This window comes from Diuraphis noxia, unplaced genomic scaffold (genome assembly GCF_037042655.1).
Source record: "Diuraphis noxia isolate RWA-SAM2 unplaced genomic scaffold, SU_Dnox_SAM2 contig0004, whole genome shotgun sequence".
NCBI classification, from domain to species: Eukaryota; Metazoa; Arthropoda; class Insecta; order Hemiptera; family Aphididae; genus Diuraphis; species Diuraphis noxia.
Genome location: NW_028301714.1, coordinates 29854895 through 29868606, shown reverse-complemented (window position 1 = coordinate 29868606; position 13712 = coordinate 29854895). Strand labels below are relative to the sequence as shown.

At 28.4% G+C, this 13712-nt stretch overlaps 1 long non-coding RNA gene across 1 annotated transcript in view; it reads left to right on the top strand.

The window, feature by feature from the left end:
- Positions 1-11374, top strand: part of LOC149055936 (uncharacterized) — a 31135-nt gene extending 19761 nt beyond the window's left edge. Inside the window, exons 2-4 of the long non-coding RNA XR_016191718.1 lie at positions 157-270; positions 9235-9325; positions 10408-11374. This is a non-coding gene — a long non-coding RNA (uncharacterized LOC149055936). The remainder of the gene's footprint in view (positions 1-156; positions 271-9234; positions 9326-10407) is intronic.
- The last annotated feature ends 2338 nt before the right edge of the window (positions 11375-13712 follow it).

Here is a 13712-nt window from a genome sequence, read left to right as displayed (position 1 = left end):
TTTCCTTTTGTATCAAGAGCCAGAGAAGGAACCGCGTTAGCATTACTTCTCCTACTTATTACCTACCAAAATCTTTCAAAGCACGAGTTGTCAGCTAATTAAAAACTGGTTAGGTTAGGTATTTATTTACATAAATAAATATTTTTGTTTTTCCAGATTATTTTGAAAAAAGCTGAGAATTTTTTTACTTCTATCAATCACTAAGTAAAAACCAGATCCACTAAAATCTACTCTCAAAGCTGAAAACTGAATACGTACCTATACCTAAAGGTGACGATGAAGACAAACTTTTTTTTTTTAATAGACATCATTGTATAATCAATACATTCATAAATCCGCTTAAAATCTAAAATCAGATTTAATGCAAAAGGATATTTAAGTGAAAAAAAAATAATATATCATTCAGTTACCTAATTGAATTATTATTATAATTTTTATAAAATGTAATATATATATATTAAAGAAGAAAGCCTCAATAGCGTGCCCTTTGGCTTTTTAACATATAGCCATATAAGTACTTAATTATTTTAAACTAAATTGTACTGATAAATATTTTTCATAAACAATAATTTATTTTGTATGGATTCTTCGTCGGGAGTGCGTCATGAAGGTGCTCAGGTATCTTGTATTTTTGTCAGACTTCTTGCGTATCATTACATTCTGTGATGATGTGTTCGATAGAGGTCGGATATTTGCATGTAAGGCATGTTATTGGTGGCTTGAAGAATTATTTAATTTACTAAATCAATCTATAATTTCTTAATGATGTAGAAATAATATTTTAACTATTAGCATATTATTTTACTTAATAGGACAACCAATTTAACTTAATTTAACGTAGAAGTATATTCATTGTTATTTTCAACAATATCCATGTTTTTATGAAGAACGTATTTTATACATACAGTTAATATTATTATTTTAGTTAAAAAGTAATGAAATAATCGATTTAACTACAAAACTTATGATATTTTATTTTTTATAAATAATTCTAGTTAACTTCTTATGTGACTCTTGCAAAGACAAAATGTTTTTTACAAATCTTAAAAGAATAATATGAGCATATATTATATGTATTTATATCTATATACTCTGCACAAACATTAAAAGTCAAAAGTTAAAACCAAGTGAAGTAAGAAAGTATTATGATGGGGTTTCATTTCTCCAATTTTTTTCACATTGAAATATTTCATCGTCCTATTTAATTTCTTTCGAGAGTTATGGCGTATACTTTAAAAATAAATTATATTATATGATATACATATATTCTAACCATGTTTAGACCGTATATATATCCGTAAATAATAATTAATATTTTTTGCAGACGTAATATTTATAAAAATATTTTTTTAAATAAAAGATTTATATATATGTACTTATTTTTAAATAAAATATTAAAATCTGGGATATTTCTTTATGCATCGATTTATTTTTTATATTCAAAAAAAGTTTTATTGCATAATATTCCATCATAATTATATGTCGTCCACATGAATTGGTAGTAATAATAATGCAATACGGTTTGTATTTGGTACCTGCAGTGTACCACGTGTGTATTTATTATGTGATTTTACTTTTCCAGTATTTAGAAATAATGTATTTTTTGATAAACATTTAGCACCAACGCTAAGTGTGAAGTAAAAATAATATAAATCACACACCGATTTAATTGTGATAAAATAATTATTTACAAAAAATTTAACAGATATGCAGAGTATCGTAAATATACTCGTAATAAACATGTTATGGAGTACGCAATTTTACTTTTGAAGGCTTACTAACATGATTATTATTATTATTATTTATTTTTTTATTGATCAAAGTACATCGACAACTAGGCCATTAGTAAAAGAAATTTTTTTTTGTTACATTTTTAGTATTTTATGTATACATTTTCTACATTAAATTAAATTGTACAATTCTGTTTTTTTTTAAAGAATAAAATTAAGTTTTTTACATCCTGTGGGTTTGGTCCAAGTGCTTGACAGATTTGTTCGGATATGTGAAATTGATTTCGATACTGGTTGTATTTTTGACATTCGGTGATGATGTGGTTGACGGTTAAAAGTACACTGCATGACTCACATAGTGGAGGATCGTCTTTACTCATCAAGTAGCTACATGATTATTATGTATACCAATAAATGAGTTTGTCGAAAAATTTGTTTTTTCATATTTCAAGTGTGATTTTTCACAATGTTGGTCTGGTCTCTAGGGTTGAGAGGCCCCTTTTATACTGCTCATCAAGTCAGTCGTTATATTCATAAATACATTTACGGACTCATTACACTGTACACTGAAATATGTATCGACGGTAAAATATAAACGAAAATTGTGTAACTTAACATTTCAAACGGTAAAATGTAAACATATCCCTGTCAAATTACGACGCATATTATATAATAGAATAATATTATAATTTTAGCATTTTAGGTGTCCGAATAAACGCAGGATAGTGGCGCGGTGTTGTACACTCGGTGTTATGCCTTATATGTGCGTATTATACCTACGGGGGTATAGATACTGTTGGCTCGACGGTGGCGGAGTGAGGCCACATAAACGTTTTGGATTATTTTTGGGGAGGAGGGTGGTAGCGATGGGCTAACGTCGGGTGTGGGTGGTTGGGGATTGGAAGAGGCGCCCGGGCTGTGCGACGTTTCTTTTCACTTGGCCTATTTGCAAACCACCACCACCTCCACCATCCCCACTGCCACTGACTATGGCTCGTAACGGCCGGATCGTGTATATATTTTACTGTATAATATAATAGAGGTGACGGCGGCAGTGGCAGACACAAAGCAGCAGCAGCATCAGCTTCCGCCTCTCCTCGCCTCTGCAGCCACTCCGAACTACACGCATCGCTGCCTTGTTCTTAAAACTCTCCTCGCGCGAGCATTCATTCGGCATGTTGTAGTGTACAAGTATACATAATATATATGTATTATGTATGTATTTGTATGTATTTATTATATATATATATGAGCGAAGCAAAGACCGCCGCCACCGTGAACGAGAAACCGAGAAGTAGTGAGTATATGTGCGACGACGGGTGGAAGAAGCAGGGGGTTCGGCAGGCGAGCGTTAGGGGTTTGGGGAAGAACAGGGGTGGGTAGGTGGGAGTAGTGGGTAAGATACCAGAGAGGGGGGGGGGGGGTGAGTGAGAGAAGAGAGATATGCGCGCGCGTAGTAAAGCTTCTCCACCGCGGAGTTCCACGTCCACCACGGGAGGTAACACGGCGAATAGGTCGCGACGACGGCCGTGCTTTCGGGTGCGGCATGGGTCGAGAAGGGTTCGTAAAAACAGGAACGACGGCGAAACGAGATCGATACTGCCCCAGTCCCGGGGACGCGGTCCAAAAGCTCCACCGCCACACGATCGCACACACACACACACACACACACGCACACACACTCACACTAGCAACTCCATATAGAGCTCTGCCCGGTTCGCCGACGCTTTTTGGCCTCGTTACGTGCCGCGAATGAGAGGCGTTTCACATATATACATATTATATATGTATTATATTATATACACGCAAAACGTATATAGCGCTTTTTCCCACCAACTCCCGCGCGCCATCATAGCGCTATACCTACCCGTCCTCGTTTAGAACCCATACACTATTATATAGTCAGTCCCGGACCATCCACCCCTTACCTACTCCTTGTAGCCCATATACACACAAACACACACACACACCAGCTACCTACCCATTATACACGACACCATCTCCGTGTCATCAACACGCAAGCGGCAAGTTACCCGCGCAGTATATATGTCACGCGTGTGTGGCAGACAAAGCGGAGCGTAGTGAAAGGCACATAACGCTCACCCTCTCCGATGTACCGCTAACGCGCTCCACACACACACACACATGTACGTGTGGCTATGGGTATAATGTGTGTGTGTATTTTATATATTTTATTATATATAAATATATATATATATATATATATGTTATTTCAATCAAAAACACGCCAATGGCTTCGGTGGTGGACGAAGATGATTCTCTACTTCTTTCTTTCTACAACTATCTTCCTCTATCTCTCTCTCTATATAGCTATTAGCTATATATATATATATATATGTATATAGCTCGTACAGTATATAGTGGGGGCGTGGTCTGCCTAATTTTATTTTTTCACGGGATAATTTTTATTGGCCCTCTATCAATACGTCGTACATATATCATATATATCTCTCGCGAGTATATATACGTAACATCATTGTGTCCACGTGGAGTTTTCGAAAAGTATGCACCACTTCTCGCCGTCAAGTGGTGTTTGCCAAGCAGCACATCCCTCTAATCACATCGTCGCTATAATAATATTATTATTTCACCATCAAATAATATGTATAAACCTTTGCTCACACATACGCACACTAAGATATTACTATACGTACACGCTACACAGAATGTGTCGTGTAATAAACATTATATTAGATATAAATTATGTATTTATATTATTACATGACAAATCATTATTTTATATTCCAAATAATATATATATAATATTATGATGATGGACGATTTACATCATTCTTGCAACTCATTATTTTTACAACTCATATTCGTCACTGCTGCAGTCTTGGGCGATGTGATTTCAATCTGCGTTCATAAGTATGATATTATGGTATAGAATTTGAATATTGTATGAGTGATTTTTAGGATCTATATTTCATCGAATGTGCTAGCGCACTCCCTGTATATCGTGCCGTTCGCCATCCTGACAAATTAAAGTTTCCGTTTTATACGATATTGTTATCCATATTTCGAGTTTTATTGCTCGTATAAGTCATAAGCTGTTGCTTTAGAAATATATATTTATTATTCAATATTATACGGGTATGAAATATTAACTATTTTCGTTTCAAACCAATTTTATTCACAACATTTAGTACTAACGTGACACACATACCGTTGGTCATAAACCTTTACCTTATAATAAACCTAACTTGAAAGAAATATATATTTGGTATTTAGAATAAAAACAAATGTAATTGTTATGTATAATAACTAATATAATAACACAAAATATTGTATAATAGAATGCTGAAGTTTTGTATAAATATAATCAGGTCACATGGTATTATATTTGAACAGCTTATATAATATAACTTAGGTACAACATTTCCAAATTCATAACATGTTTTATGTTCATTGGCCACGTTATAGTGTTCAATGCATTGAATTTTTGTTTTAAGTTACAATCAAAAGAATAAATGAGTTTTAGTCACGATATAGGCTTGCAGGTTTACTATAATATATTCTGCAAAAGCAATGTATAACAACAAATTAAATAACACCTGTAGTTGAGAAAAAATGTAGGTTGGTAGGTTGGTAGGTAATTGTTTTATTGTTTTTTTTTTTAGTTTAATATTCCTTAATATAAATGTATTTATATTATTAAAAATACACGAACAATGCATTTATGCATTTATTTTATATAAGCTGTAATAAAAAATATTTTTCAAAAAAAAGTTTGTTCTCAAAAATGTAAAAAAAAGTACAAACACATAAGGTCACACTAATACGTTTTAAAAAGATTGAGCGAGGGAATTTTACTAATGTTCATATTTTAAAGCTCCCTTGCGGAGCATCTAAAAAATGCTCAGTCGTCAATTGTTTACACCGGAATATATTTTTTTTAGTAAGAACGAGTGTTCTGATTGTTGCAAAAGTTAGGAATAGAAATGTTTTTTTGTTTTCTGTTAAGTCTGTTATTCGTTTTTACGAGTATTACTAAAATTAATGTATTTTTTTTTAACCAAATAACCAAGAATTTTTTATGAAACAAAATAAATTTTAAATTATGTCAAACGTTTATACACGCGTTTATTTCAATATCATTACTATCGTGGCTATACTTAACATTTTGGCACAAATAAAATCTTGAATTACCATCTAAATTTTTAGCTACATTACTTTTGGATAGAATTCGTACATTTTAAATTCTCTAATTTACTTACCCCATATAATTGCTTAAGCTGAAATTTAAAAAAATATGAATTTATTTTGAACATTGTTTTATTTTAATGTTTGTATAATTGTATTTATAATGTTAGTTATAAATATACATATATATATATATATATATTCAATTTTATTTAACATAGCTTTCGGGAACAGTGGACAGTGAACAGTGGACAGTGGGCAGTGGAGTGTATGAATTTACATAATATTATATGATTTGTATGACCCAAAACTTGTTGAGTAGTAGATTGGTGAAAATTACAGATTGATTGAATGGTTCGGCCAGTGTTTCCTGAAGTTTAGAATTTTTTTCTTTCCTGGGTATATTCAATATTGTGTGTGAAATTAAATGTGTTTTATATTGATATTGAGCACCACAAAAAGTGCATGTTGGAGAATCTTCTTTTTCCATTTAGTTGTTGGGTGGCCAATTCTAAGTCTTGTCAATAGTCATATTAAATGCATGTTAAATATTTTAAAGTTATTAGTCTATGTCTATTTCAAAATTCAAACATTGAATCATAGTAGTATAGCATTTATATTACTTGAATGCATTTTTAGATAATATTACAATGATAACTTTTTATCTTGTTTTCAATTTCAATGTGTAAATAAATATTGGTTTGTCGGCAGTGTAATAAAAATCACATTTTTTTGTTGTGAATCATATTGTTATATTATTTAATTTCCATTTAAAATTATAACAGTTTTATCAAGATAAAATAAAATACAGGTATCCAGACTTAACATTGATTTTTACTTTCCATAAACGGCATAAACATACCTAATATAATAAATAATAATTTACAATGTAAATTCATGTCATAAACTGTAGTGTCTTTTTATGTAACAACATTTAGAAAATCCCATACATACAAAAATTAGTTCCAACTAGAATTTATGTTTATTAAAGTTTATTGCTTTACTATTAAAAAGGGTTGTTATTAGTTTATTACATTTGGAATTTTTGTATTTTGACTAAACACATTTTGGCATCGTTCCCATTAGGTAATATTGAATGTACATGGAGTTTACAAACTCAGAATTATAATCACTAATACGATTAAATGTTGAACAAAACTAAACATCTGTTATGTATAAATGACCTTTTTTCTTTTTTATGCAAAACTGCGGTAGGTTTTGAAGCTCTAGTTGTAGTTTTAAATTCATCTAGGTTAGTTCAAGCAGGTTTTATAAAACCATTGTCCATATTTTATCTTTAGTAAATAAATAGCTTAAATTTTTCATTTTATTCTTTAACTGTGATATTGGGTTTCAAAAAAAAAACTAACTGTAACACATTTTAATTATATAAAACTGCATGCTCTTAAAATAGTACAGAAATTATAATAAATAAAAAAATGTTAATTGTATGTTTAAATATACAATTTCATTAACATTTAAATTTAAATGTTTATAAAAAGTACCTATAGGTAGATACATATACTTACTATAAACTTTATTTCAAAAATTGTATTGAGAAATATATGTAGGTTCTTATGAGACATCAATTAAAATAAATTCCAAGCCTTATGTATTGAAATTAAAAATATGATGACTTATACGTATACAAGTAATTCAAAAAAGTTTCTATATTTTTTTGCGATTTTGATGAATTTTATTGAAAATAGTACTTCAAACGCTTTTCTGGCTTCAACAATTGTGGCGACTATATGTGTTAGTGTTTTTGGTATATTTTAACAGCTTTATAAACAATTGAATATGAAGAACCTTGTATTTAACTTCTTAACTTTTAAAATGTTATTCAAAATATATTTGGTGAAAATTTCAAGTATTTATATGGATATTCATTTTTAAATTACCTATAGCAAAACAACAACGTTTTGTTTTAAAAAGTAATATTCCGTAAACATTCAGTTTTTAATTTTATTTCTACTAAGAATTTTCAACTTTATCAGTACAATTCAGCGTACCAACCAAATTTAATTTGATACAGAAAAGATCTTCGAAATTAATGATCAAAAGATTTTTAGCGCTTCAAATGTTAATAATAGACACAAAACTAGAATTTAAAAAATACCCTCACATCATTGTAAAACCCATACATTCGTCGTGCTTCACTAAAAAAAAAATATATATATATATATAGCAATCATATATTTGTATGTTGTTCATTTTAATCAATTAACATTACCTATTTAGCATGGTCATTATTAAGTGTACGAGTATAATATGAATAAAAAAATTAATTTAGTTAGTTAATTTTAATTTTGTGAAATTTATAAAAACATAATTACCTGTGTTAATAAATTAATATTTTTGAACATATCAAGTTAATAAACGATATATCATGTAACTCGTTTTGCTATAATTGACTTATATTCTATAATCAATAACGTGTTAAAATGCTAATTCAATATTAAATATAATGAGAAAAAATAAGATTTTTTTGATGGGAGGAGTCCAATTCATTTTTAAATACTACGCTTTGTTATTGTTTTGCTTCTTAATACGTACATTTACAATTATTACGTTTGGGGGACCATCACAATTTTTTAATATGTAATATCTCTACTTGGTTCTAGTCACTGAAAAAAAAAATCAAAGGGGCAACTGGAAATCCATCATGATAGCCTACTGAATAAATAATTATAACATATGAAAAAATATTTGAGCAAAGGAGATAAGTAACTTATGAGTAATGTCTACAATTATACGTATTTTCTTAAATTGGAAAGTTGAAATAATTTTGTCTTCAATATTGCATAAATAAATAAAAATTAATAATTTAAAATTGCTATATGTATACATTGATAAGAGGTATAACATATTGATACACATATATTATAAACATTTTGTGAAAATATCAAGTCTTCAGCCATTAAGAAGCCATATTGTATAAATGTTGGACGATCGATTTGTAGAGATGGCACACGATAGCAACGCTCACTTCACCATCAACACTATTGTATTTTACCCAATCTATAACCTAACTTATTTTAAAAAACGTCATTGTAGAACTAAACATCATTCTTGCTCTGTTCATAATCTTAAAGGTACTTCCATTGATTAAATTCAACGTGAGCTTTTTCAAATATATATAAAAAATGTATATACATATATTTGCCTTCATAATTATCATTATTGTTTTTGTCACATATTTACACAAGATGATATGTATATGTTTAAAACTTAAAGATAAATTACTAGTACTCTCATTATATGACCTCCTAAAAACAATGTTGGATTAACTCAATTTATTTACTGTATATTTTTTAACAATTTAATAATAATTTAGATTTTCAGCGTAAAGAAATATAATGAGAGTTCAGCATAGGGAGAAAAGCTTGTCAACTCCATATAGATTCGTAAAAATCACCAAAATTTGAGTAAGTAAATACAAATTATAAACTTAAAATATGTCTTATGCTATTATAATATAGTATTACAATTTGTAAAAATTGTATTTAAAATATTTTAAGTTTTTGACGTTCATAATTATAAGAATTTAACAGCCGGTAATTAAGCTATTTTATTTGAATATCAAATTTTCAATATTTTTCCATTATTATTGCAATTTATTGTATTAGGATTCATACAATTAATAATAAAATATTTACAAAAACAAATTGCAATACATCTACTTTATTTTAAATTGTATACTCGTCATTAGTTTAGAATGTTTATTGATAAAACTAAAAAAACATACTATTAAAAAAATGTTTAAACTGTTTAAACTATTATTGTCATACATGGTTACATATATATTATATATATATTAAAGTATAGACTATATAGAGTACAGTATATAATGTATAGATCCAATGTACACAAATATTAATTAATTAATTAATATTTCATGTTTGAAACATTTCTAAGTCTGTCTCGTGAATAAAAATATAAAGTACAAATGTATACGGAAATAGACTGTAGGAAATTACCTACATCAAATGAAACCAAAAATAATTATATTATCAGGTGCAAATACGACAATAGTATGGTATAATATGTAGAGCAAGGCCACAAGCGATTCAAATAGACAATTTACACGCAATCGATCCATAAGGTTAACCATTTGTATCATACCGTACCAACGACTACCACCCCTTATCCTAGAGAAGAGACAAAATTATTTGAATTTATAATTACATATGATAATACATAGGACTACAACTATGCGATATGCAAGTGGATACTTGAAAACAAAGTTAGTAAACTACCTATTCATTTTGTTGCTATTCAATATTTTTCTGCTCGAGAGTGTATATGAAATAATGATAAAGTAGTATTATTATATACTTACAGATAGGTACTGTCGGTTTATTATAAATATTTTAAGTAACAATTTCAATTGTTTGGTATTACATAATTTGATTAAAAGTGTCGTTAATAATAATTAAGCTAAATGACAGAAAATATTAATTTAACATAATATATTTTGAAATACAATAAAATCGAAAATCATCTGCAGATTGCAGACAACAGTTGAAGACAGTCCACGACATTGAAGTAGTCATCGCGTCGAGCAAGCGCACACGTGGCAAGTGGAAAAGTGAAAAATACGTGCTTTGTTATGGAGTTGAAATAACTGAAAATATTAATTAAAAATTTAATTCTTTAATTCAAATGTCAAGTAAAAATAATACTATATGCTAGGCGCATATATACGTAATAATAAATAATACAAAGAAGAGGAATATGAGGTCAAAAAGACATCATCAACAAAGAAAATCAATATTAAATATATATATGTTATGTATAGATTAGTACACTAAGTATTTGAGATATTACTGAGTAGAGATTTCCAGTAGACACTTCCTGCTATTTCAAAGGGTTCTCAAACATTAATAGCTACTTGTTACTATTTAAAACACAATATACATTACGATACTAAAAGCATATCTATAGCGATGTACAAAGAGTTAGAGAACCCTTGAGGTTAAAAAGTATTCTTTGAATGATTACTTATTATATTTACATAGAGTTCATGGAAGAGACTACGCTCGTTGTCATTAATTCTAACATGTATGTTATAAATGTCCATTCTCCAGATACTGCTCAACAACTGAAATATTATAGCGACACTGGTTTATAAATAGTAATGACACTGAGTCACTGACACAGCAACAAATGTACCTACTATAGTTGCTCTTAGCGAAACTAACAAGACACTTCACAACTCATGACAAACATTGAAACATGTGTTAGGTACTGAGTATACGAGAAATAATATTTTAGTTTTATAATTATAAATATCAAGTGACAAGGTTCAAAATTATTTTACATTTTTACACAAGCGCCACAGACTTATTTTAACCATCAATGCTACTTAAAAAATATTTATTGTATAAATAAAAAATGAAAAAATTGGTTTTTTCTTACTTTTGATTACGTTACTGCCTAGTGTTCGTAATAATCCTTCAAATACGGACAGCTCCACACCTTTGTTCAATTTTTACATAATATTTTCAAGCACATTTTCAATTTTTTTCTTGGGTAGACTAAAAAAAAATTACTCTAAACAAAGCTATGCGGCGAGGCTCCATCCTCATAACATTCTTAATACCAGTTTTAATCATTTTTTTTTATTTTACAAGTGACAGGATTTTCACGCCATATTCTATTGATAAATAGTCATTACTACTCAAATATGTTTTGTAAATGGGTGTATAGGGCACCACCGCCACCACGCACACATCTACAACGAATAAATAAGGAACGACAAGAAAATATTACTAGCCAAAATCAAAAAGGAAATGATCGTTACAGTATAAGACAATTTTATACTGAGAGGATAAAATATCAACGCACTACATTTTGTTTTCTTTTTCTGACTCACGTGCACATGACAAATTTTTGTTTAACCGAACAAATCTATATTTTTAGCCTGGATATGAGAATGAATTTATTTATCTGCTATCTAACTTTAAGTTTAGAACATTATCTATGTTTATAGTTTTTTTACGTTGGCTATGTTATGATGTATCAATTCGTCAGTGATATAGGTACTTTGAGAGCATTTGTATAATGTTCTTCAAACTCATATAACAGGCATACACATTAAAAAAGCAACATACAAACACAGATAATGTTTTTAATTTTAAGTTCAATTTTTAGTAATATTTAAACTAATAATTTAGTTTTCAAAAATTGGAACGTAAGGTTAAGTTTCTCCCCCGATGGCAATTATAACAAAGCGTTTGGTATCGATCAAGAGTCTATTTCCATTAAAAAAGAAACAGAAATATCTTTTTGAATCTATTGTTAATATTTTTTGTAAATTCATGTAATAGTTACTTAGGTATCATAAGTAATTTAAGATTCATCCTCTAGAGTATAAAGTATACTTAGTAATGTTATTACCTATTGTAATTTATTTCATATTTAGCTATAATTATTATAATGGTAATAAAGAATAAAATAGATACTGACAAAAATATAGATTTTGTCCACTTATTGTTTCGATTCGTTTTCGTCATGACGCTAGCCATTGTATTATTAAGTTATTTATTATAAATTTGAAAACAATGATAAATCAATGACTTCAAAAACAATTATAAGTGACGCTGTGTAAGGTATTCAGTGTTTATACGGTACGTGTTTAAAATTACATATGTGCTAAAAAAAGATGGAGTTTTAAGATCATTTGAGTAAAATTGGAATAATCTATACAAGATCTATTCATTTATATAACATTAAATGACAAATATAAAAATCTATTATTTTAATCTCTCATTTGAAAATCTAATGAACTACTAGTTTTAAAGTGGATTTATTTTGGAACCCTACTGCATTTTGGGAAAATAATAACAATTTTAAGTTGGTTGGCATGTAAGTAAGATTTTTATATAGTTTATATTTTATATTATTATTATGTTATAACGATGAATTTATTTTTCAATTATGTGATGCTGTATTGTATTTTTATATTTCTAATTACGTTATACGTTATAATATCTTATCATAAACATATTTATAGTAAAATATTGTTAGGAAATATTGACTTACCTGAGAGTAATGATTCTATTGACTAAATTAATATGTAATAAAAGTAAACTTATTTAAACAGTATAATATTATAATGTTTACGTTCTATCCTTTTTGGACCAGATTCTACAGAGTATATTGGAAAATCCATGTCTATAATATAATATATATGATAATACCACGTATCATATTTAACTGATATTATACAGATTTGGTAGATGCTAGTATATAGTATCATCATGTACTGGTAGAAAAATAAATCTAGTTGGTAGTTTTAGAAGTTCAAAATTCAAAATTATCAGATTTCCTAATAATAAAAACAAATAAATAGGAAAAACTGGTATTTTTACACAAGACGAAGGATATATTTTGCTTTACCTAATCGAAACATGAATAACCGTAGATACATAAACATTTACAGAATGTTAAGACTTTTTATATGTGGTTTAATTTTAATAACATTTTTACACCTTTTTTTAAAGCTATTAGACGAGACGAATGTCTATCTTTATTTAGTTCTTTTATAAATATCTATGAAAAATATTCTTTCAAATATATTTTTAGTTTTGAAATTTATTATTTATATAATAAGAACGATTTGAGTTATTTTGTTGTAATTCAACTATTATTTTTCGAGGGGATTAAAAACATTTACGTAATATATTATAATTTTTATTATACCCAGTTACGTTTTCATGGGTAAGTCAGTATTAAATATTGATTTACAAGTTATGAAAAATTAATATAATATAATATAAATACATGCTACATTAATTGCAATAATGAAAT